The sequence below is a fragment of the Rhea americana genome, unplaced genomic scaffold, assembly GCF_003343005.1.
Source record: "Rhea americana isolate MKP2758 unplaced genomic scaffold, rheAme1 scaffold_615, whole genome shotgun sequence".
Lineage (NCBI taxonomy): Eukaryota > Metazoa > Chordata > Aves > Rheiformes > Rheidae > Rhea > Rhea americana.
Genome location: NW_028186774.1, coordinates 38,668 through 62,129, shown reverse-complemented (window position 1 = coordinate 62,129; position 23,462 = coordinate 38,668). Strand labels below are relative to the sequence as shown.

Here is a 23,462-nt window from a genome sequence, read left to right as displayed (position 1 = left end):
ACCAGGGGGAGCCGCGAGGTGCTGTGGGGCCAGCCCCACACCCGGGGGGAGCCGCGAGGTGCCATGGGGCCAGCCCCATAACCAGGGGGAGCCGCAAGGTGCAGTAGGGCCAGCCCCATAACCAGGGGGAGCCGTGAGGTGCCGTGGGGCCAGCCCCACATCCGGGGGGAGCCGCGAGGTGCAGTAGGGCTAGCCCCATAACCAGGGGGAGCTGCAAGGTGCCATGGGGCCAGCCCCATAACCAGGGGGAGCCGTGAGGTGCTGTGGGGCCAGCCCCACACCCGGGGGGAGCCGTGACATGCAGTGGGGTCGGCCCCACACCTGGGGGGAACTGTGAGCCACCGTGGGGCCAGCCCCATAACCGGGGAGAGCTGCAAGGTGCCATGGGGCCAGCCCCATAACTGGGGGGAGCCACGAGGTGCCGTGGGGCCAGCCCCATAACCGGGGAGAGCTGCAGGGTGCCATAATGGGCCACCCTGAGCTGCCATAGGGCTGGCACCACACCTGGGGAGAGCTGTGAGGTGCCGGGGGCTGGCCCCACAGCCAGGGAGAGCTGCAAGGTGCCATGGGGCTGGCCCCACACCCGGGGGGAGCCGCGAGGTGCCATACTGGGCCACCCCAAGCCGCCATGGGGCCGGCCCCACAACTGCTGAGCTGTCGTGGGGCCAGCCCCACAACCAGAGATGCAAGGTGCCACTCTGGGCCACTCTGAGCTGCTGTGGGGCCRGCCCCACAACCAGGGAGAACTGTGAGGTGCTGCACTGGGCCATCCCGAGGCACCACGGGGCCGGCCCCACAACCGGGGAGAGCCATGAGGCAGGATCCCGGGCCACTCTGAGCTGCTGTGGGKCCGGCCCTACAACGGGGTGGGGGGAACTAGACGCCACGCTGGCCCCCAGGCTCCGAAACAGCGTGCCGAAGGTGCCRGCACGGCGTTCCTGCAATTCCCCTCGCCACAACGTCCCCCCCGCAGCGCCGCGCACGTGCTTTCCGCACCCCTCYGCAGCGGTTAACGCGCTAAACCCGAGCTCCCGGAGACCAATTACCCAAATGAACCCGGCGTTTAAGGCGACAGCTCCGAGYGGAGGGAAATTGCCCCCATTTGGATGTGATTTGCAGTAACTGGGTTCACGGGGTTCCTGCGCGGCGGCCGGGGCAGTGGAGCGCGGATCTGCAGCGGGATGCTCGAGGCCGCCCTCGCAGCAAGTGTTTCCTGCCCCGAGGCAGCTCATCCGGATAAAATTCGTCTTTTCCCCGTTSTGGAGCCAAGTCTGCTTTTCTGCTGGCTGCCCAAATGGGAAGCAGAAAAGCCGCCGCTTTGCCCGGAAGCAATCCCAGCGGATTGCTTGAGCACAGGCACCGGCGGCTGCTGCTAGAAAATATTTTAGAGAAAATTGCAGTTTCCCCCCCTCAGAAAAACCAAGTTAAGGGTCAGCCTCAGCACGGCCAAGCCCAGCCTGCATCGCCCCACGCTGCCTGGAAGCTCTCATGGCGGAAATGCCGCCAAGCACTGATCTTTGCTCCGGCTCCCTAATTGTCCCTGCACAAACCCTCCTGACTTTATTGTCTTATTTTTTTTTTCAGTTTTATGGCTGGAAAATCCTTACCCAGCATCCGTTTGTCCCCGCTTTGGCAGAGCTCAGCCTGGCATGGGCTGCACCGAGCCCGGCTGCTGCCGGGGGCATCCCAGTGCTCCCATCCGACCATGCCAAACCCCTTGGAAGATGAATAAATAACTGCTGGGGCAATTTCTCAGTGTCCTTGATCGACGTGGTCCCCAGAGGACGAGCAGCGTCACATCCTGGAGATGTGCTGTGRTGCTGCAGAGCATCTGGGAAGTTTCTAAGGCTCAAATTTACAGAGAAAAGGAGTCAAAACTGCCCATCGCTCCCATTGCCCTCGGACCAATAGCTCTGAAAAAGGACGCAAAATGGYCAGTTTGGGTCTTCTGGGGTTTGGGACTTTGGGTACGTGGGACCAGGCGGGGCTACAGGATGAGCCTGGACGTGGGTCTTCCCGGACTGCGCTTCCCCCCTGGGTAATGCAGGGCCTGAATAATGTAGGGCTGTGCCCCAAAACGGCAGCTGGCATTTATAAACCCGGCAGTGCTGCAAATCCACAACATCCCGTGCAAATTATCGTTTTTCTGCCGCTATAAACGTGAGATCTCAGTGGAAAACTGAATTCCTTCCCCTCATAACCTACAACTGCTTGACCAAAACCATAAAAATAAAGTTTATTGCAAGAAAATATTCCCAATAACCTTGCATGCTCGAGAGAGAGATGCCTCCCAAGTGCCAGGGACTTGCTTTGTATCTGCTCTCCTTGCTGCCAACTTCTGCTGCTGGTGGAAACTTTATGGATCATTTATTCTCTCCTTCCCAGGAGCAAAATGCCAGCGTGATGGAGGTTTCCTGGCTCACCGTTCGCAAGATGCTAATTGCCTGCCCGTAATTGTCAGTGATGGATGGTTGTGCATCCCTGATCGCTCCCGAGCCGAGCGGGCGGATAGCCAGGCACTGGCTCTCTGCAGGCTGGAGCGAAGGCGCTGGATGCTGGCCCTCAGGACCCTACGGGGCAGGAGATAGAAGGGGCAGGTGCAGGATCGGGCTGCCGCCCAAAACCACCCGCGTGGACGGGCTCCGCAAACTGCACAGGCAGAGTAGAGCCCGCACCGAGCCCCAAGGCACAGGCTGCAGGGTGAGCTCAACCCCGTGTTAGACACCGGAGCTTCCCCGGGGACGGAGCCGTCGGCGCGCTCATCGCACCGGCGGGATTTTGCAACGACTTCCCGAGAAGCCTTCGCTGCCCGGAGGACAAATCGAGCGCGTGAGTCAGCCCCGGAGAAAGCCAGAGGATCCCGCGCTCGGGCTGCTGCGAGAAGCAGGCACGGCGCCGGGGGCGGATCGCTCTCGGGAGGCACGCGGGGACCCAGGTGTCCGTGACTGTCCTGCGCTCCGGGTTTCGGCAAAGGGGGCGGCTGCGACCGCGCAGTCGCTGCCGAGCGTCTCCCGGGAGCGCTCGCCTGCCCACGCARCCAGCCCTATTACCCCATTAGCTCCCAGCTGCAAAGTGATTCCCATTAGTTGCGTTTTCGGAGGCGTTGCTTTTCCCCRTTTTGTTTCACGTGGAAGGTGATGTTTTCCCAGGCTCTGAGCCCCATCCCCATGGCCAGGGCTGGACCGTGCCACAGGAAGAGCATCCAAGGAGGATTTTCTCCCTCCCCCTCTTCTGCCTCCCCCCTTAGACACCTTGTTGCTCCTGTCCCAGGCTGTGACACCCCCAGTTTAATTTGCTTTTTTTTAAGGGAGCTGAAGCAGGTCCCTGCAGAAACCTTCAATGCAGCAGCACTGGCAGAGCAGAGGGGCAACGTGCCGTCACGTAAAGCTGGAAATAACCCTGCCGTTACCCGTCGCTAGCCCGGCCGTACTCCTTTTAACACAAACGGCTTAAACTTTAGGGACTTTTACAGCCAAAGTCCTAGAAGGGCAAACTGAATCATGGAGAGGTTAAATGACTTGTCTGAGGCCGAACAGGAAGCCTGTGGCAGAGGAGAGCTTTGATTCCTCTCTCTCGCGAAGTGGTGTACCAGCTGCTGAGCCATCATTTCTCTCCATTAACCCTGGCGTTTCCCAGTAAAGACTGAGCAAGATGCGAGATGAAACTCGTTAATGTCGTCAACCTGCAAGAAAGTGATGTTTCATGGTAAACAAGCAAGCAAACCCAGGCGCACAAGCCCGTCGGTCGGTAAAACCGCTCTGTGCCAGCCTGCGAGGTGCATGGGCACGGAGGGGCCTGTYTGAGCATTTAGTAGCATTAATACTGCTCACCCACGCTACAAGCAATTGCTGTTTGCTTCGCACACTTTGCGCCAATTTCGCAATTTCAGAATTTTGCACCAGTTGCAAGATTTTGGACCTTGCGTGCGGATATGTGCATCCTTTGGGACTGACGTGGGAGAGGTTTTGCAGCCCGGTTGCACGGCTCTTTGCATGGCTTTCCCCGCAGCGAGGCTCCCCCTTCCCGGTGGGTGCAGAGGGAAGGCAAGGCGAAGGCAGCGGCAGAGCAGCCTGGGTTCAAGGGAAGAGCTGGATAACGGCTATAAGCCACCACAAGCCACAGCGAGGGTGTAAATTAAAGCTCGCAGTGGTGTAAAGCCTCCCTCATAGCTTCAGGCACAAACTGGTCCATGTACACAAGAACAGCAGGGTTTGGCAGCAGAGCTATCATTTATTGGTTTGAGGAGCACGTTGCACTACTACGCACAAGTCGAGGTCAGTGGATTATTTGCTGCGTTAAGGTTTAAGACACAGGGCTAAACCTTGCAAAAAAGGCTGCGGTGGTTTAAAATGCTGGTCCCATCTCCCCTGTGCGAGCCAGCGCTCCCACGACAAGGCGACGGGACAGGGCCCAGGCAGCGCTCCTCAGCCGCTCCAGGGCGAAGTCGCCCCAGCTGCTGCAGGAGCGTCTGCCCGTGGCCTCTGCCCGCTCCCTCCAAAAGTTCTGTGCTGCCGAATTGCCTTTAATGAACTCCCATTTCCTCCCAGGCTTCCCCCCCCTCCTCTGATTGGCCTCATTAAATCAATTTAAAAACGTTTAGCAAAATGTTTTCCCTGGGCAAATTAAAGCAGTTGAACTTGCTGATTACGGTTCAGGGGTGGTGATTGCTGTCTGCCGTGACGCTGGCTCGGCCGCCCTCGCTGTCTCCCTACCCGAGAGGTTCATTCCCCCGCTGTGCATCGGGAGCTCATTTTTTCCTGGGGTTTTGGGTTTAGAGAACATGTAATAAACTTTGAGATTGTCATGGCAGGGGCTTTCTTGAAGCATTGCTCCCTCCTTTGTCAAATGTTGCTGATTCCTGTCCGCACTCAGTGACGTGTTTTTGAGGATGGAAAGTGAAGAACCRTCAAAGAGCCTGAGTGTTTTCAGACCTGGGGTGTAACATGTYCAGGCAATGGAGCAGCTTTGGGTTGGGGCTGCGACACCAGCCAAACCTGCTCATCCCAAACCCCCACGCTCCGGCTTGACTCACGTCGCTGGAAATGCGATTTTGGGTGGCCGAGGTCCGTACTTGTGATCCAGCTGGGGAGAGGGATGGCAGCAAACGCTGCTTGGCCTGGCCGGCTGTTCATGGGCGATAGTCCGTGCTGGCTGGGACTCGGGCCTGCTGTTGGGACTGCAGAGACCCTCTGTCACTGCCGTGTGCTGCCGCGATGCCTAGAGACCTCAACTACCACCCAGGTTCTGTAGTGACAGCCAAAACCAGGTGTCCTGCAGGACCCTGCCCCCAGACTCCTTCCTGTCCTCCCGGGGGTGTCCAGGGAAGTCTGTGCTTGGGCCAGCRAGGCTCAGCTCCTGTGTGGGCCGTGAAGCCACTGCCTGTGACGCTGTGGCTGTCATGTTTCCACGAGGCACCTRCCCACCCTTGGCTGTACGCATTTCTAGCGCTTGGAGCTGCGCCTAGGACATTAGCAGACACTAACTAGCCCTCTCTAGTCCAGAGGCAGAGGATGAATCAGCTTCCCACCCATTAATCTGATCTAAGCATCAGAAAAATACGTGAATTCTCTCAAAGCTGTTATCAGATAAAGGATTTGCAGTGTGCGTTGGCAGGGCTCTCAGGTGTCCTTCCAAAAACAGGAGAGGAAGATAAGCCCTGCACGTACTGCAGTAGCATAAGCAAGATGGAGGTTGCTGTGTGACAAATTCGGTGAGTGCTCCCAGTGCACAGTATCTTTTATTTAGAAGTCCGTAAGGGAAGCAGCCTCTGAACCACTGCCAGCTTTGGCAACAGAGCTGTGCAGCACCTGGATTTCCAGGAGGCACCACAGCAAAGGAGAAATAGGGCAGGGTCACCCAAACGTGCTCAGGACCCCCCAGAATCCCATGTTACGGAGACACAGTTTGYCAGGCCCTGCTGGGGAGGACACCAGCAGTGTTCGTCCCTGTCCCAATAAGGGACAAACCGCAGGCTGGGTGAGCAGAAGTGAATGCCACGCAGGCTGCCGCCCCTGGGCTCGCAGCCTTCAGACCCCACKGGGCTCTTTGGGATGGCTGTGCCCCAAAAAGCTGTACCCCGAAAGCCCCCACCGGCACCCTAGGAGCTGCTGATGGAGCCCAGGGCTCCCTGAGCCGTGGGTGCAGGGCAGCGTGGTGGAGGGCTGGCCCGTAGCGGGGGCCGAGCTGGGCTGGACGGTCCCGGCGTGGCCTGGGACCCTCCGGCGGGGCAGGCACCCACGTGCGATCTCCCGCCAGCCCGCGCCCCGCCCCCCAGGGGGCGGGGCTTGACGCTGAGCGGGCCTTATAAGGCATCAATGGGCGGGTCCGAGAGCACCTCGCCCCTTAGGGGGCGTGGCTAAGGTGCAGTCGCGTTGTCATTGGCGGGGTGGGGCGGGGGCGGGAGAGTGGGCGGGGACCCGGCGAGGGGCGGGGCGCGGTGCCGGCCGGTTCCCGTCAAAAGGCGGCTCCGGGGCGGTGGGGGAGGGAGGGGGCGGCGGCGCCGGGAGCGCAGGTACCGGGGCCGCGGGCCGAGGCACCGGGGGGCCGCGGCGAGGGCACCTCTGAGGGAAAACCGGCCCTGCTGCCCGCCGCGGGCCGGCCCACGGGGGTGGCGGGGGCTCCGGTGCCACCGGGGCACGTTTGGGGGCAGGGGGGTGCGTCTGTGGGGACCCTGCTGCCCCCCGTGGAGGGGGGGGGGCGCGTGTGGGGTCACCCTCGGTGCCCCATGTGCGCCCCTCTCCCGGTTTGGGATACCCGTGTCGGTTTGGGGGGGGGGGCTGTTCCCAGTCCCTATGTTTTCCCTCAGTTTGGGGGTCCTGTGTGGGTTGGGGGGTCCCCCCACTGCCGTGTGTCCCTCCCCAACCTGGGCAGCATGTGAGCGCTTTGGGGGCCTCTCTGGACCTTGCACCCCCCCCACGGGTTTGTGGGTCTTGTGTTTATTTGTACCCCCCTCAGTGACTCCTGGAGCTGATGGTGCTGTAAATGTATGGGGAGGACCCTGTGCCCCCCTCTAAAGTGAGGTCCCATGTGTGGGGGGACCCCGGTATTTCCCCTCACCCCCCTTTCAATGAGGGTCTCAAGGGCTGAGAATGGGGCCCCCTTGCTGTGGAGGGTCCACAGGCCCCCCCCCATGCTCGTGCCTCTCTCCCCCCATGTGTTAGGGGGTGGCTCCTGATTTGTGTCTGGGGGGTCCCTAGTGCTGCCCTGTCTCTAGTCTGCCYCTCCACACACATGCTTTGAGCCCAGAAATGGGGGTTCAGCTTGGAGTTGGGGGGGTGCAATTGTGTGCCCCCCTTGTGGAGCCCCTTGCAAACTTCACGCTTCTGCCGCTGCCTCTGGGGTCCCCGCTGTGGGATGTGACACTCGCCCACTCCCCCTGTCCTGTCCCTGCTGTCTCCAAATTTGCAGCACCAGTGACTTACCTGGGTGCCGCCATGGGGGGCTCAGGCCCCCCAAGGTGTTGGCATTGGCGTGCTTGCTCTGTGCTTTAGGGTTTCCAGCCTGTCTCTTGCCCACAGGCTGGTCTCTGACTCAGGTAAGCACCTGATTAATGGCCAGATTTAAAGCATGTTTTAAAGTCAGGCTTCCGATTAAGTGTCTTGAAGGTGTGTGTGGGGGAGACATCAAATGCCAGACCAAAATCCAGCTGTGGCAGTAACTATGCTTGTCTCTTTTTTCCCTGCCCGATTCTCCAGCGGCTTTTTCACCTGTTGCTGAGCGATCTTGTGTGCCGCGTCGAATGTGACTGCCAGAATCCCTCATCTCCCGTGAGCTCCCAGCGCGAAGAGAAGGCGAAGGTACCAGGAACCTTTCTGCATCTCCTATGCAGAGGAAGAAGGGGTTTCTTTCCCTAGACTGAGCAGGGCACCTCTGCATCAGGAATGAGTATCTAAAGGGACTTCAGCGGGGGGGAGTGTTGGGCAGCTGGTTTAGGACAGGTAGAGGGGACAGTTTCCTGTGGTGAGCTGTGCCTTCCTCTTTTCCCCTCATTCAAGCCCTAAACTGTCCGATAGAGGCTTAGGCTGGAGTCTTCAGCATTAAGTTTCTTCAGAAACTGGTTTTCGCGAGAATTCAGCCCTGGGTTTGCAGCGTTTGCTGGCGTGCTCTCCTCCCACACGAGCTGGGCAGTGACTCATCTTCCTCCCAGGGCTCGGTTAAAGGAGCACCAGCAATCTCGGGGTAGCGTGCGTTTCCTTCCGAAGGGAGACATCTGCTCGGCGCCCAGCTCCGGTCTCGGGCCGCAGATCCTTGTCAGCGCTTCCTCCGCTGAGGAGCGAGGGTGAGCCGGGCTGACTGGGTTAGTGCTGTGAGTGCCACTGCACGTGTGGGGAGCCTAAAGAATATTTAACCTGTCTGCCCTGGTGGGGCAGGAGGTTAGCTGTAACTACTCACTAATATAAAACCTCTTCTTTCTCCAGAGCAGCTGGTTACCGAGACAAGTCAGTCTGGGTTTGTAGCTATTCTGGATATATCATGTTAAAGTGTACTTAAATGGGAGCTAGATTTTCCTGGATGTAGTAGTACTTTTATCAGGGCAACAGGCAAAATGAGTGCAGCTTTCCACTGCCCACCCCCCTTTCAGAGTCTCCTTTTAAAGCTGCTTTAACCTGTGATGGTTAAAGGTTTGGTGTTTTGTGCCTTACCTCTCTGCTTATCCCTTGCCAGATGAGTGCCCTCAGTTCAACAGGGTATTGCATGTGTCTCAGCCAGCTGCCCCTTGCAGCCCAGAGGGGAACAGCAAGATCTGRGTCCTGGCTTGTAAGCAAAGTGCTTCCTGCAGTGCAAGCACCTGATGTGACTGCAGTCTAGTACCTGGTGGTATGGATGTTCCAGGTGAACATCTCTTTCAAATGTGCTGGGGTGCAATAGGCTGAGGTTTGGTAATTTTGCAGGCTGTGCTGTCAGCTGTGTATTGCTCAGACAACTGTCCCTCCAGGGAATCCAGTACCCTGAAAATCAAGGAAGGTCCATCAGGTGCAGGAGGCGTAGTCAGATGTCTGCCCAAGATCATGCTTGCCTGTAAACAGATCAGCTGTAAGATCATGCAKCAGGATTTCAAATAACAAAGGCACGAAATGGTAATAGATTTTTCATCAGTCAGGAATTTGCCTTGAGTCAGTTAGCTTTTTACTAAGTGTTTTTGCTTTAATCCCAATGTACTTAGTAAAAAGCTGGGAAATCTAACCTTTTTTTTTCCTGTTTAATAGCTAACTTTGGAAAAGTGGCTATTCTTGTCACTGGTTAGAGGTGCACTCGAGAATAATTTTTAACCTGCTATTGCTGAGCCAAAGTGAAGTCAGTCTAGCCCAAACTTCCTGTGGCTTTCAAAGGGGAAATGCTAAAGTGTCAAGTCACTGGAAGAGAAATAATCAGGCTTAAAAGAGGCTGTAAAGGGGTCTGTTTCTTCTGTGCAGCATCTGAGCAGGATGGCAAAGGGTGGGATTTGTCAGCTGAGCTGCGACGCATGTTTTTCCCCTAGTTGTGCAAGGCAAAGGACCCCGATTCTACCAGCCGTGGGGCTGCGCAACAAGAGCCTGGTGCAGGCAGCTGTGCTCAGTGCTGCGAGAGGAAGGGGCTGTGCATCTTGGGTGTCTGATCAGTCTGGCATGAACAGACTTGGTCCGATTATGGCCCCAAACGAGAGCCATGATTGCGCTTTCCCTCCCTCGCTGCTGCTGATCAGCTGCTGCGGTGGCTGGGGAGCAGATGTGCACAGAAACACTGGGTCTGCTCTGTGAAGGGGCGCTGGATGCTGTTGAAAGGTGTTTTCCTGAAGCCCTGTCTTGTGGGGAATTGAATCCCGCTTCCTCAGGCGGTGTTGTGTACGGGGCGTCGTGGCTTGCAAATGYTCTGTGGGAAGTGGGTTTTAGATGATGCCTGTCCGTATTTGAATATGATGCAGGTGGTAAGTGAATAAATGCATGCAACATCAGAACTGCATCGTGTTCTGGGCTGGGAGCTCTCTCCCTGTTGCTAGGGACGTGTCTAGGTGCCGGCCAGGATTTCTTCCTGTCCTGTGGGACCATCTGCTCCTAGAGATGCAGGTGGCAGCCCTGGATGGAGAGCTGGCCGCGTCGCAAAGCAGGCGTGCAGTTCATCCTTGCCCCTGTAGATGTGGGGACCCTCTGATTTGGATGTCGTCAGCCCTGACTTCTGCAGAAGTGGCTCTGCTTGCCATGGGCTAGTGAGTCTTTCATAACCATAGCTACGGGGCGGGGGGATTTATCCCTTTGGGTAACCCCAGAGTCGTCTCTTGGGTAAGAGGCGCCAGCAGAGCGTTTCAGCACTCTGCTCTGGGGATTGCATAACTAATGTGAAACAGCTCATTCTCGCCATGTATCATCAAGGCAGAAACATTTGGGGGCAAAACAACTCTGTTTTTGGGCAGCTGGTGAAAGTTGTTGCGACAGCTGGCTCCTTGTCTCGCGCCCACGGAGGGGAGGCTTAGCATACCTGGTTTCTGTTGCTCATTTTCCTCCCCCTTGCCTGAGAACATTTCTGGGGACTTGACTGGGCCTTGAAGGGTTTCAGAGCTGTGATGCGACTTGAGTGATGGGAAATTCTGGATTTGATCTGTTTTTCGCTCTGCCATCCAGGACGCTAGCTTTTGAAGGCAAAGCACAGCCGCGTTTCAAGGGGCACCGTGCCTGGCAGTGTCCCCAGTTCCTCTGCTGCTCCCTCAGCTCTGATTCATGCCAGCTGCTGCTCTTGTTCACTAGGCACTGGATCTGCAGTGGTCACGTTTGTGTGACGGCTTCCGTGTTACAGTTCCCAATTGACATCCTTGGTGCCCTTCCAGCCGTGGTCCTCTCTGGCGTGACAGCAGCCGTGTGGTGCTTGTCCTGACGCATGGGCACCCRCTGGTATCTGACAACACCCAGTGGTGGGGGTGAGAGATGGGCAGTAATTTAGAACAGTTTTGCAACCTGAAAATGACAAATACAAGTAGTGGCACACTACTCTGACTAATTGCCTCTAGACTAGAGATACCGAAAGACCTCGGAAACACCTGTAGCTTATAACTGAGCATTAATGCAATGAGTGTGGGGAAAATTCCATCTAGCTTGGGATGTTTGCATTAAATTTTTGTCTCTAAAGAGGAACCCAGCCTGGAGAATGCTGCTGCTAAAGAAACCACAAGCCTTGTTCAGTAAAGGTACTTTTAATTTCTAGCTGGTTCTTCAAAAACATCCTAACCAAACAAAATCCTCAAGTATTAGAACTGTGTGAGGGTAGTAAGTCTGAACATGTAATGCATTGATTAGTGCCTTCATTATCCATTTTATGACATGAAGGTGCTGATCAGGCCCCGTGGAAGAATCCAAGGTGGCTTCTGGCATCAGCCTGTTCCTCCTCAGCACCGTGCTCTAAACTGAAAGTAGTTTTTCCTCTAGATATTGCTTATTAGAAGGAAGAAATGGCCTTGGTGTGTGTTGAGAGCTATAAAAGGAGTCCAGGGACTGGGACATGTCACTTGTATTTACCCAATTTTTCCAAATTTAATGGACTAGCTCATGCCTCAGTCAGTGTAGGGACAGCAGAGCCTAGAGCCTTTGCTCAGGAAGGAAAGTCTACTGAAGTATTAAAATTGTGCTAACACTAAGGTAAAATGATGCAGTAAGAAATTAAGTCCAGCTATTTTTCAAGAGTTCATTGGGAGGGGTTATGTTAAGGCAAAAGTAGAGCATCTGGCACGCAGGAACAGCCTGTGGGGTTGAAAGAGGGAAGGACTGTTAAACCAGGGTGTGAGGAAGATAAAACTGCAAGGGGAACAAAAGTCCAGTGAGATAAGGAAGGTCAAAGACACTTATGGGCTTTAAGATGAAGTTTTTCAGCAATGACCTAAAGAAGCAGATGCAATGACTGAGGGTAGGTTACCTCAAAGTCAAGAGATCCCAGGGTAACTTCAGCTGAAGGAGCAACGTAGCAGGGTAGTTGACAGTGACGCTCTGATGTGTTTCCACCATCGTTTTATGTATCTGCTGAATCAGTTGCACCTCAAACAGTTTTCTTATCTGTGCTGAACACTGGTATCAAGGTAAACCTCACACGTGGAAGTGACTTTTGGCTATTAATAGTTGAGAACAGGGCGTAAAAGTGGTAAAACAATATGTGGCGTATTAGTCTATGTACCTAAAAGTAGTATCCTTGTTTCCAGGAATATATGTTGTCTGCTGAGGACGTTGGGACCTGCTGACACTGGTGAGTGGCTTTCCTGTCTTAAACTAAAGTCCCGTGAGTATTTTAGTTTCACAATTTCCAGAGATTTTTGGAGAAACTCAGAGGTGACAGTACGGCCTGTATATTGGATGAGGTAAGTTTGGTTTTAAAGGGTGTTCTTTACCTGTGAAGTCTCTCTACTCTTTTCTTCTGAAAAGCTGTGCCTTTTTGTAAGGATTCTGTATGCCGGAAGCATTCACTTTCCTTTGCTCCAGGCCTTTCTGTCCTGACTGGTTCCACTTAGGTGCTCAGCCTGTGTAGGTGCTATTTCAGTTTCTCAACGCAGGGCTGCAATGCTCAACGCCTTCTCCTGCTTCATCAGTTCTCCCCCTCCTGCCACCACCTCTTTCTGCCCCCCTGCTTGGGCAAGAAGCAGTGCCTCCCGCGATGGGCGAGGTGATCGTTGKTGCGGAGGTGTGACTGTTCCCTTGCCTGCCAGGCTGGCTGGCGTCCTGTGCTGTCCCTCACCATCTGCCAGGTGAGGGAAACTGCTTTGGGCGCTGCGTCCTGTCTCCAGGCCTCTGAAGGTTTCACTTCTCTAACCTGCTGCAGAGATGTGGATAGTGCTGACATGGAGGGGGCCTTATAAATAAGCACTCACGGCTCTGTAACTATGCCCGTTAAAACAGCAGTAGATAAGATACAGGCATGGTACATATTTAGACTTGCTTAGTTTTGCGGAATATGTTGTGGCCTTGATCAGACCKGGGAGCTCTGTCTCACCTTTGTATCGGAATAGCATGCCCCTGTGGGCAGAGCGCTGGCTGTGACCTGTGGAGCTCTAATACGGCGCGTTGGGGAACGTTGTCCAAGGCACCCTTGGCTTTCCTCGAGCATCGGCCGTTCTCCAGTAGCACTGGTGGACGGGAGATTGGCTTCATTTAGCTTGGGTCCACCTTCGCCAGGTAAAGGGAGATCTTATTTCAGAAGTTGTTTATGGTTTGATAGCCTGGCTTACTGTGCATCTGGAGATTGTATTGACTAGCTCATGATGCTGAATTGAAGTTTCTTCTGTGGGGAAAGAGCCCTTCTCAACACGCTCCTGGCACCTTGCTTTCCTCTGGCCTTTTGGCCTGCGGGGAGCTCTCTGACCTGTCTCTGTGCTAAAAGCAGCCTGGGAACTGGAGTGTCGAGTTGCGATCTTACTGGCATGCTCAAAGGAGGGGCGATTGTTTTCTGAGCTGCTCAGACGTTCGAGTAATCCTGTGGTCTGTTTGGTGTCAGACGGAGGAGAAACCAGTTTGTTCTCAATTCTGCTGTCTTGGCCTCTGCACCTCTCACCTCCCACACTGTCCTCCTTGTTGACGCTGCACATTACTGGAAGAAGGTGAAAGAACTGGCRTGGTTCAGCTACAGTCCTGGGCTGCTTGATGCTATTAAAATATAAATAATCACTTGCTACAGTAGAGTGGGAGACCCTTTATCTGTAACAGAAGAAAGAACTGTGCATATGTGCAGGGCTACTGCRCTGTGAGAAGCACTTCCTTCGGTTTATTCTGCCTTGCATGGATGGCAGAATTTCAAAACAGTGAAGTATGTTGTGATAGTAACAAAACCTCAGGTGTCCGTGACCTTGGTTGTGTGATCTTAGATACAGAAATGCAGCAGAGACAAAGCTAGGCTGGATCAGAGGCAGGGCACCAAGTGCCTAAAAGCATGGGTAACGCTAAGGATGCGTGTAGACCTACCTGTAGGAGCGGTGGTGCCTAACTGCTGGCAGGTCAGGGTTGGAGCACTTGGCGAGCYTCTGCTCTGCTCTCAAACGCCACATTTGCAAGCACAGAGTGTTGTTTCTCTTTTACTGCGGCCCAAGTGTGCCTGGGCAGAGCAGTTTCTACTCCATGGCGAGCTGAAGTGAAAATGGCTGATCTGGGGGAATGGGATTGCTACTGCYCTTCCTTGGGAAGGAGAAAAGCAGAAGTACCTGCAGACTTCATCGTGCAGGAAGGCAGTTTTAATGCCGTTCACCCACTCACTTCCTTGAGCAGCAGTAAAATTGCTGGAGAAGGAGCTGCCTGTCGAGGGCAGGGCATGACTCTGCCTTGCTGTCACGTGCTGCAGCGCTGCTTAGCTCTGGATTTACCCGTCAGCTCGTCCAGACAGAAGCACAGATCTAGGAGCCAGCGCCTCTTAATCACGCTCTCTGGGCACCTACTGCAGGTAAACAGCCTTCCCTGTCTGGGAGAACGGTCGGACTGGACTGGGAGGACTGAGGATGCCCCAGAGCTCAGCTTGTGGGTCTGACCCCTCCCTAGGGTTCCTGGTATACAGCAATAGGCTTTAATTCTGACAAAAACTTCCTTTCTTACTAATGACAAGGTTTAGTGGTCACTTTGCCTTTTTTTCCCCCCTCATCCTGTAGGTGAGAGAACATGGGGATGTCCTCTTGGTTTTGTCTGATTTCCATTTTGCTTTTTGCACTGTTCCMCCTCCTGACTTGGTGCTGTGGTAGGTTTTAACGTGTGGCTGCTGAATTTCTGGTTGTCCATAGCTGTCCTTTAAGCAGCTTGAAGAGATCTCCAGTTGAATGCGGTGGCCCAGCTTGTAGAGGGAAAAATCACTACTCCATTTGCGGCTCTCAAGGAAAATAAGCTTTGTAGGGAATGCTTGGGCTGGAGAGGGGTATGGGCGGATAGGACAGACTYCCACATAGAGGAAAAGTGGGATAATCTGAAGGCAGAGAGCTTATTCTTAAAAGCAATGCCTCATTGAGGAGTGATTGCTAGGGCAAGCTGAGCTTCAGGAGCTTGTGCACAAGGCAGAGACGCTTCTGGGCAGCTCTGGGAGCTAGAGTCTGGTCTCTTGATCACTTGGCAGCTCCTGTTGTGTCACATGCCTGGCTGTGGGATGGCCTCGGAGACYGTACGATTCAGTCTTTGGCTGCCTTAAATCTAAAACTGCCTGCTGTCGTGCACTAGTCGTCTTCAGTGCAGGCAGGTCTAGGGATGCATTGACTTCACGTCCCATCTTACCCAAAAGCTGTTGGCTCCCGTGGTCATGTTGTAACTTCCCACCCAAACGCGCTGGTGAGACTTTCAGTCCTGTTATGCTGTGTTGAGGAAAGTTGCATTTTGAGAGTTAATCTTTCCTCTCCTAGAATGAGACTTTTTCTAATGCCACTTACTGTCTGCTGTAATGACAAATTCCTGGGAGCTGCACTTGGTGAGGAGGCTGGACCCCCTTTTAAACTGGAGGTGGAGGGGACAAGTCTGCTGGGTTTATCTGCATCCCGTAACGGGCTGGTCAAGGCTTGTGTTTCTCCAGTGTTGACTTAATGTCTAAGGCATCACAAATCAATCCTTCTCCAAATGCGGCTTTCTTCACGCCTGTGTCTTTCCTCACCCCAATAGATGAAATGTCTGAATTATTTAGGAAATGCAGCTGGGTAGAAAATCTGTAACCAGAGCAGGTCGAGCCTAGATGGATGCAAATGGCTTTAAGTTGCATTTTTTTTTCTTTTGAGAACTTTGCTTGTCAGCGAGTAGATTCATGAGTGTAGACAGGAACTTTAGGCATCCTGCAGCAGGCATCTAACACTATCTGCTTCCAGCACTAATGGACCACAGTTGCCAGGTTTCTGCCTACTTCTGGGAATCACTTCAAATCTTGTCTTTTATCTTGTGGAATCTTGGTGAATTGGTTTATTATTTCAAAGGCCACCGGAGCTGATCGGCAGCCTCAGAAGGTCCCTATCTCTTTTCAACATACGTTAGCGCTTTGTAAATCCGATGCCCAGTATTGGAGACCTTGAATTCTGGACTCTCTGCAGAGCTCTGGGTTCGTGCCTTGCGAAGTGAAGATGTTCTTGTATATCCTGCTATTGACTTCTAGAAGRAAGGTCACTCAGGGGCTTGCCTGGCTTAACGCACTTCTCTCAAGCAAATCCTAGACTCTGGAAGTCCGAGCTATGGCTGTGCTGTAATATCTGACCTGGTTTTGTTGGTTCTAGCTGTGGCTGTATCTGCTGGCATTTAAAGGGAATTTGTGTGGCTTTCTCAGCCTGTCCTAGTCTGTATGAAAGGAGCCAGGAGCTTTTCCTGCTGAGGAGCTGGACGTACAGCTCCTGGCACCTGCTCTGGTTTAAGGGGATGAAGGACTTGCACTCTCTACTTGAACTGGTGAAACTAACACAGCTGATCTCCCAAACCTTGGTCATGGGTTCAGGGCTCACTACTTCTATGTTGKTTTTTTTGGTGGTAATTCACAGTTTATATCAGCTGAAACATTCTTCTTCCATCTCTACTAAAACCAATGTTGGCTTGATATAATTAAAAACAAAATTTTTCAGTATTGCTGAGGAGTCCCGGGGGGGTTGTGTATTCTTAGTGTGATTTTTATCTCTCTGGAGAGTGCTAGAACAATTTGCATTCTTAGCAAGAACCTGTTTGCATATATTTCGAAATAAGGGAGAAACAYTTGAGGGTGGTATTTCCCACGTGCAGGGACAGCTCCTTTCTGTTGGTCTGTCCTGAATCTTTGAAATATGAAASAGGATTCCTTGGCTGCTTTTACTGTGGAATTAGTGATTAGGGAGCCAAGGCACAGGTGAAGGACAGGCAATTTGGAGCGATCGGCTTAGATGATTGAGATCTAAGAAGACTTTTTGGCGATGTTAAGCATCGCAGGGAAGCGTCTCCAGAAATAATTACCCTTATGAATTTGTGAAACTGTTGGAGGAAAACATTCCCTTTGACCTGTCCTTGCTGTGCCCTGCAATTAGCCGCATGCAAATGTGGCGGTGTTATTTGCTCCTCTACTGTTGTGCCTCATAACAGTGATATCTGTATGGAAATCATGTTGACTAAGCTAAAGGTAGTTTCCAGTGGAAAAATTAGCTTGGAGAAATTGCTCTCCTAGATAAGAAATGGAAATGTGAAAGAAGGAAATAGCTGTTACAGGCTAGTCCTATCTGTAATTAAAATTGCCTTTCCTGCCCCTTTTGGCTTGCGGAGACGTTTGCTGCTGATAATTTGTGAATGAGTTAGAGTTACAGCACCTTAATGCCAAATACTACACAGTGCAGCTGGAATGGATTTAATTTAAGAGCCTGTTCTGTGGTTAAATGCTTTGCTCTCAGCCAGCTCTGCAGACCTGCTGGGTTCCCGTCTGGGAGCTCGGGGAGAGCAAACRCCCGATCCGGCGATACGGTACCGCTGCAGCGCCTGGCCGAGCGTCGCGGTACGGGAGGGAGCGAGGCTTTGCGTTGGCCTTGGATTCCTCCTGTGTCAAACGTCTCCAGGGCTATTGCCCAGCTCCCCCTGCCTGTTACTAGCACCCGGATTAGGAGTTGGTGAGAGGAGAAGGGAACGGTGGTGCGCACCTGAGCGGACCGTGGCCCGGCGGGACCCCTCCAGGCGCTTGCTGCAGCCAGTGCCCTTCCCCARCTGCCCACTGTGTTTCTTCAATAACCTGGACCCCGAGCATGGAGCTTTTAATTTTGGTAAAACCGTAGCGGGTGGAATAAGTACCAGCTGCCCTGGCTGTGGTGCTGTACGAAGTGAGACAGTGCCAGTAAACATGTGTTTGCGTTYACCACATCCGCCTGAAAAATAAACAAATCTACAGCTTCCTACGGCTCGGCAGTGGCAGTGCCACAGTGCTTCCAGCCAGCGGCCTGAGCTCGTCATGTGCCACCTTTCAGTAGCTCTGGTCTTGACTGATTTTTTTTTTTTGTCTGCTAGCTTTATTCTGTAGCCATGGAGCTCCTTGGGACAGTCAAACAGGGCTTCCTGTAGTCAAGCAATCCATCTGAGCATGACTGCCGCCTTTCTCCACTTCCCCAGCCTGCAGTAAGTCATAAAAGGTGCTGAGAAATCTGAGTGAGACTGATGCTTGGCTGGACTTTATCCTTCTCTTTCCCTGAGCTAATGAGTACTTTGGGCAGGGAAGATTCTGGATGTTACTTCTCAGGTTGCTTTTAAATAGCTGCCTTTTCTTTAGCAGCTTCTCCYGGAGAAGCAAGTGAGGAGTTCTTGCAACCTCCTGTCTGCAAGGAGATCTGTTGCTGGGAGCTTGGGATATCTCTTGTGGAGGCCACTTAGATGTGCCCAGGCACAGCTGGGAACAGGCTCTTCCATTGAATCTGGGCAGAGCAGCTTGCGGGCTGTTTCGGTGAGTCAGAAGGGAAGTTGGACAGGACTGAATCCTTTCTGTGAACTGGCACTTGTGCACCTACTTTCCTGGAAACTAAGCTGAAATATCCTGTATGTGACTTCTTCCAGCAYCTGCTTCTGCCCCTAAGTTCCAAGTGTGCAATAAAACCTGATTTCCATGCTGGTGTCAAACTGGCTGTGACATTAGTGTTGAGAGCTTTGAGCTGAAATAGGAAAGAGTTTCTAGCAGTAGCTTGTCTGACATGCAAGCGTTAACATGCCGCTACATTCACTTTTTCTGCAACGATTTTTGACCGACGTGCACAGGCCATGCAGCAGCCTGAGCAGCTACAGCAGTGCTGCCCCTCCGCTCCCTGCGTGCGCAGTGTTGCAGAGGTGGCRTGATGGTACAGGTGCCAAGTTTGGAAAACTTGGTGCCCTTCAGGTTTTTCCCATAGTGGAACAGGAAGAGGTTTGTCCTCATTTGGGTGTAGTGTAACTGGATTTTGGCCTTAATCAAAGGACCGTGTTTTCAGTGATAGGCAGTTGTGTCAGTTGGAAACTCCTTCTTGCTGTAGATAAGATGATCRCACAAGCTAGTTTTGAGATAATCCAGTTTAACATCTTACAGCTGCCTCTTCCCCCCCATTTTTTTAATCATAAACACGTGCAACAGCTTGAGTGAAGGGAAACCAAACAACTTTCATTCTGCAAATGCAATATTTCTCTTTTTTGCCTTACTCAAGCTTTTTGGCCTGCAAGGCATGGGTTGTGTGACCACTGTCACTTCTCATTCATGACTAACATCCTCCCGTGGTACGGCTCAGGAAATGAGGCAGTCTGCTGCAGTTAGCACGACTGCAGCCATGGTGGTCTCCCCATTCCAGTCAATGCTGAGCTATTTTCGAGGTTGCTATTTGAGTCTAATGCCTTGTGAAAGAGTTTGTTTATTCTGYGTGACTTGCAGAGTCCGAGGCGATGCCTCCTGCCTCCGTGAAAAGCTGCGGAGCAAACGGTGGCCGTGGGCRCGTGATCCTCGCAAGGAGGAGAAGCAGCGACCCTCGCACGGCACGTGCCTGCGAAGTCAGCGTTTCCTCGCAAAACGCGCAGACGCGGCGCGGCCGCGCGGGGAGGCAGTGGTCAGCGCTGGTGTTGCTCCCCGTTCAAAGCACGGGGGATGTCGGGCAAACGCTGTCGCAACTGAAATGCAACTCGTTTTTAAGTGCCAGCTTCTAGTGGGCTTGAGTTGAGCGGGGAAGACTGCTGTGTTGGTGTGATAGGGAGGGTAACTGGCTCTGTGGAGCCCGAGCGCCCTGGCTGGCCTTGTCTGACGTGTGGGACCCCTTGCAGATGCACGGTCCCACCTCTGTCTGCAAGGGGCTTCGTGACAGCTGGGAGCTCAGATGGTAGCTGGTTTGTTTTCCTTGCAACCTCCCACTCCCTGCTCCCCAGTTCCTGGGGTGAGTTGCCCTAGCACTGGTATGTTTGACCTGCTCTGCTGTTTGCTTTATGGGTTGGCAAGCTTTCACCCTTCCCTCCTCCTCTCCTTATTTTCCTGCCTTTATCTGTAGCTGCTAAATCCAACGCAACTCACAGCTCTCCCATACRCTAGAATCGGATGGTTCTTCTGTTTGGGTGAAGAGCTGTGTTTCTTCGGATGGGGCAGACAACACGGATGGTTAGGAAGAGGGCAGGGAGGTCTCGGACAAGGCTGGGAGAGCTGCCTCCTGCTTTCCAGTTTCACCCGAACGCTCGCAGCAGCCATCTCCTGCCATCCCCCACAACGGGGGAAGTGGGAATTGTTAACCTCATTCCTGGAAACCTGTCAGGGCAGATGGAGTCTGACCCAGGCGTGACGGAAAGGCCTTGCCTTGGGCTAATGTGGGAGGAATGCCAGCCACCTCGCCTTGCTCCAAAACCCAGCTGGGGACCTGCTGCCGCCGGACACCGGCTCCGGGGATGCCAGTGCCTCTCTGACCTGCAAAGGGACACGACCGACTGCTGTCTCTGTACCAGCTCACACTGGAGCCAGTGGGATTGGGAACTTCCAGACTGTGGAAATGTTTCTGACCCAATTGCTATAACGGGCCAGAACTAAAATTGTGGAGGATGCAGTTCACATCGTAGCTGATATCTGTATATATCATAAAAATAACAGTAAGAGCTTTTAGAGTTGCTTTGCGTGATGTCAAGTACTGACTCATTGCTTCTTGTTCTCATGGACTTTTTCCCACAAAAAGCATCACTTTGCCAAAGCTGTTTAGTATCTAAAGGCTTTTTGTGACTGATTTAACTCTAGAAATCTTTGGACTCTGAATCCCTAGATGGATCAGTGTCACAGCTACTAAATATTTAAGTGCAACAGCTGCTTTGCTCTAAAGTGAYATTACAAGCAATCTAGGGTGGTGCTTGTTCATGAGGGTCTTCACTAGCCAGCTCTTCCCCTTGGTCTTGGGGACTACGAGCTGGTTGAATTATACAGCCAGATGAATCTAGGAACAGGGTTTCAGACAAGCTGGAGAAGCCCCTGATCTGGAGAGCATGAGGTACCTAGCAATCAGCAGAGCTGTACTGGAAAGGCTGCTTAGGAAGTCCAGATGCCTGATGATTGGAGCCCATCGCAGCCCGTCCTGGCCTCTGACTCAGTGCCGGAGGACGCTCCACCCTTCCTGTTGCGTATTTATTTTCACCTCCTTTGCGATGATGCTGTCAAATCCTTTAACTGTCTGGAAACTCGTTGCATTTCAGGCTGGCTCTTGACTCGTGCCAACTCCACCGTGTTTGCTCCTCGGGGCAGGGATGGCTGCTGTACTGTGCTGGGGTCCGTGGGCGCTCCTGCAACGTGATAATTGAGGGCTCCTCTCTGTTATTACTCTTATCAGTGGCCTCTGCTCCAGGTGTGGTTTGCCAGGCTTGCTCATCCCGGCTGGCAGATGGTCTCAAGACCTGGCGCTGCGTCTGCAGCYGCTTGTGTCAAGTCGGTCCCAAGAGGATGTGGCTTTAGGAGAGGCTCATCAGCCCCAGAACAGGGGCAAGGCTGAAGCAGGGCTGGCTCCAAGCGATTCCTTTTCCAGCTTCCCCCGTGCCTGCTGAGATGACACCAACAGATACTCAGTTGTGTTGTAAGGCCACGGAGCGGGGAAGAAGCTAAAGGGGAAGCTCCACCAGCCTCTGTCATGCAGCTGCATGAAAAGTTGCTTTAATTTTCTTGTTGAAGGAGAGTTTGAGAAACAACATGCTGCTCGCATAAAAATTGTATATTAAGGCAAGTTGGCTGCCACTAATGTGGTGCTCATGGTGTCTTCCTTGGCTCGCAGATTCAGATGGTTTTCTGCCGTGAGTGTCCTGTTCAGTCTTTTTGTGGCGTAAACGACAAAGCGTCTCGCCAGCGAGGAGTCAGGTTGGAGGTATTTTTGACACAGTGCCCAAGCTGTAATCTGGAAATCTGTTTACTTCATTCCTTCCATTGAGGGGAACGGTGCTTAGAAATATTTTCTGTTTTTACCTTCGCGTGTAAGGATTTGTTGCCTAATTGTCTTGTGAGACCTCATAAAGATACTTGGCTAATGTGGTAAAAGAGCTTGTAAATGCCCAAGTGTTTTTCTTTTGCCTTTCTGAGCTAGTAAAGCTGTTGACAGAGGTTGCATGGAGATGCTCACCTCTGGCTGCCCCTAGTCCTTGCCACACACCTGCTTTCCTGGCCCCTCTCAGGGGCTGTGGAACAGGCTTCTCCTGCGCTTTCCATCCAGGACACTCACAACTGACATATCCAACCGCTACAGTTTGTGTGCAGACTCCAAATCCGACTCCTGTCTGTGGCGGGTGCGAGGTGAGGCAAGAGAAGACACRTCCAAGATCTAAGATCTGCCCAGTGCATGTGTGTGTTTGAGGACTTGCTGTTGTATCTCTGGATTAGCGAGGCTGGGYGTGTTTTGCAGCCTACCTAGAGGGCTGCGTGCTTGGCAGCTTCTGCATGCCTTCAGGGTCTCCTGGTGCCACTCTGTGGCTTTGAATTTCTCTCCAAAACCCTGGGAGAGTGATATTCCTTTGCAGAAAAGTCAGGAAGGGCAATACTCAGGGTGACAGTGCTGTGCTGAGGACCCTTGGTCTGCGGGCAAGTCAGAGCCTGGAGACCCCCAGTGTTTGGAGACAGTCTTGTATCTCTCTTCCCCCTCTAGTTTCCCTATTCACCAGGTTAAAGGGTTCTGGACACGGTAGCGAAGAGGGCAGACTCGGTCTTGCCTTGCCACTGCTTTTCTTCCAGCTTCGCCACGAAGGAGGTGGCTGCTCAGRTGTCGGCCCCTAACTGTGTTAGCGGGGAGCGCTGGCTGTAATCGAGTTCAGCGTGCCCTTGGGCTTGCTCTGCTCTAAACGCTTCTTGCGGKTTTAGAGCAAGCCTGAAAAGTGCCCGATTCCTCACAGGTAACGAGATCAGCATCCTGCTCCTTACAGTGGGATTAGGTGTCTGGCTTTGAAACTAATGTTTATAGCTCCTTTGGTTGTTGCACAGCTGCAGCCTCAGACCCTCCTCTGAACGTCTCACTGCAGTGATATAAATTTGCAGTCTGGTGGCGTCTGGCCTCTTTGGGGTAAGAAGCRTCACATTTATGTCGCCTGGCACAGAGGAGCCTCCGGCCCTGGGATGGGGGCGTCAGTAGATGCTCCAGGAGGATTTGCCGTTAATCAAATTAATGGCAGAAACAGTGGCRCAAGCTGTCTTGCATCAGGTAATAAATAGCTGCCAGTCTCCCTACGCTGCCCTTGCCTGGCTCTYGAAGGTCCCAGTCCCTCTGGGTCTTGGGGAAAGTTGGAAAAATGCGATTCCAACCTGGAAACAGAGGTGAGCGGTGTTAAGAGGAATCCAGCTGCACGGTGGCATGGGGGAATTTCACCTGCTGCATCTCTCTATGTGCCACATGCAGAGCCGCTTTGCTGGCGCTGGGCTCCCAGTGTGCGTATGGAAGCAATGCTTTGCCTGCCCACGAGGCCGTCGATCAGCTGTCTAATAAATCTCATAGACAGTAGCTGAATAACAGGGCTCCCTGGAGCTACAGAAGGAAATGATTTAATTGCCTTTTTCTGGGGGAAAAAAAAAAAAGGTAGAGCAAGGAGTTGCTCGCATGCCACTACTAGATCGTATAAATAGCCTGT

At 53.2% G+C, this 23,462-nt stretch overlaps 1 protein-coding gene across 2 annotated transcripts in view; it reads left to right on the top strand.

Annotated features, from left to right (window-relative positions):
- Positions 1 to 6,478: 6,478 nt before the first annotated feature.
- The window catches only part of VDR (vitamin D receptor), a 38,567-nt gene continuing 21,583 nt past the window's right edge, over positions 6,479 to 23,462 (top strand). Inside the window, exons 1-3 of one of the 2 annotated variants that reach the window (XM_085320172.1) lie at positions 6,479 to 6,511; positions 7,695 to 7,796; positions 12,158 to 12,201. The gene's annotated coding sequence lies outside the window, so the exon portion shown is untranslated. Of the gene's footprint in view, positions 6,512 to 7,694; positions 7,797 to 8,130; positions 8,279 to 12,157; positions 12,202 to 23,462 lie in introns of those variants that run through there. The other variant, XM_085320175.1, reaches the window with a different exon arrangement.